This window comes from Echinops telfairi, unplaced genomic scaffold (assembly GCF_000313985.2).
Source record: "Echinops telfairi isolate 266 unplaced genomic scaffold, ASM31398v2 ScPeMD7_1;HRSCAF=3_0, whole genome shotgun sequence".
NCBI lineage: Eukaryota > Metazoa > Chordata > Mammalia > Afrosoricida > Tenrecidae > Echinops > Echinops telfairi.
In genome coordinates this window covers 12,578,591-12,580,676 of record NW_022103896.1, presented here as the reverse complement: position 1 = coordinate 12,580,676, position 2,086 = coordinate 12,578,591, and positions in this window count along the sequence as shown.

The window sequence follows — 2,086 nt, the reverse complement described above, 5'->3', positions numbered from 1 at the left end:
GGGGAGGGAGAGGGGAAATGAGGACCTAATGTCGGGGGTTTAAGTGGAGAGAAAATGTTTTGAGAATGATGTACAAATGCGCTTTACATAATTGATGTGTGTATGGATTGCGATAACAGTTGTATGAGCCCCTAATAAAATGCTTTTTAAAAAAAAAAGACAAGAGGATGCCAAGACTTCATCTCATGTACTTTGGAAATGTTATCAGGAAAGACCAAGCCCTGGCAAAGGACATCATGATTGGCAAAGTAGAAGGCAGCAAGAATGAGGAAGGCGTTCAAGGAGATGGGTTGACACAATGGCTGTCACAACAGGCTCAAACATAAAAATTTTGAAGATGGCACAGAACAGGGAAGTGTTTCATTCTGTTGTGTATGGGTCGCTGTGGTTTGGAACTGACTCAATAACATCTAACAACAACTTAAGTACACCCAAGAATCTTGTAGAGCATATAGGAGGCAACATTCTGGTAACTTCTTAAGCTATAACAAAACACCTTGAGGAAACGAGGCTCTAGGTCTTGAGATTTAGGGTCACCGTTTCAGAGTACAGTACATGTATGTTCATCAGCCCATGACAATGCTGTACACGGAAATTTGCTGAGTATTGACTGGGGTCTTAAAATCTTATTAGCAGTCATCTATGATGAAACTAATGCTCCCTTTGGAGCAAAGAAAAGGGTGGGGTGGGGGGCAAAGACTCAAAGAAACAATGAATTCAGAGGGCTAGTGGACAACATGAACCACAACCTCCACTATTCGGAGACCAGAAGAACTAGATGGTGCCCCCACTACCATGACCAACCACACTGATCAGAACTACAATAGAAGATTCTAGCCAAAGAGAGAGGGTGAACATGTAGAACAAAATTTAGTATCATAAAAAACGACCTACTGGGCTGACAGAGACTGGTGAAACCGCTAGGACTCTGGCCCTTAATTACTCTTCAATCCTTGAATTGAACATATCCCTGGGGATCAGCTTTTAGCCAAACAATAGACAGGTCTGTAAAATAAATAACGGGCCCTTGTTTTTCATCATAGAGTAGTTAAGGTAAATGAAAGAAATTATGGAGTCAAGACACTGAATGGAAAATTTTGAAGAGCAGCTCTAGAAGACAAACTAAATTATTATAATAAAATGTGCTAAAATCTAGAGCTAGAAAACCAAAAGGGAAGAACACACTCAGCATATCTGAACCTGAAAGATCTCAAGAAAAAATTCTAGCCTCGAGTGGCAATCTTGAAAGAGTCCCTGGGCAAAATACTGAATGATGTAGGAAGCATCCAAAGAAGATAGAAAAAAAATACACAGTTAATGTACCAAAATAGTTGATATTCCACCATTTCAAGAAGTATCATATGAATAAGAACTAATGGACTGAAAGAAGTTCAAGCTGCACTGAAAGCATTAGCTAAATACACGACTCCAGAAATTGATGGAATACCAACTGAAAATGTTTCAACAAGCTGATGGAGCACTGGAAGCACTCTCTCATCTATACCAAGAAATTTGGAAGACTGCTACTTAACCAATTGACTAGAAGAGATACATATTTATATCCATTCCAGAGAAAAGTGACCCAACAAAATGCTCAAATTATAGAACAATATGATCGATGTTGCATGCAAATAAAATTTTGCTGAATAGCATCCAACAACAGTTGCAGCAGTACATTGACAGGGAGCTGCCAGAGGTTCAGGCTGGATTCAGGAGAGGACATGAAACAAGAAATATACTGAGGGGCTGGTCCAAATCCCAACTACATGGATAGCTGCCCCTCCCCCAGGAAGAATTTATTTCAGAGCACAGCACTGAAGCTGCAGCTCAGGGAGAGGGACATGTCTGATCAGAGGACACAGGAGCAAATGAAGGGGCAGGAAGGGAAAGTGGAGTACAGTACATCCTGGCCCACCAAGCCTTGACAACGATACTCCTGCTCAGAGCAGCCAATCCACAGAGAAGACCATATGGCTGGCCCCACTATGAGACACCCCATCCCTCACTGACCCATAGCCCTACAGGGGACAACACTCGAGCACAGTGTGGCCCACCAAGCCTTGACAATGATACTCCTGCTCAGAGC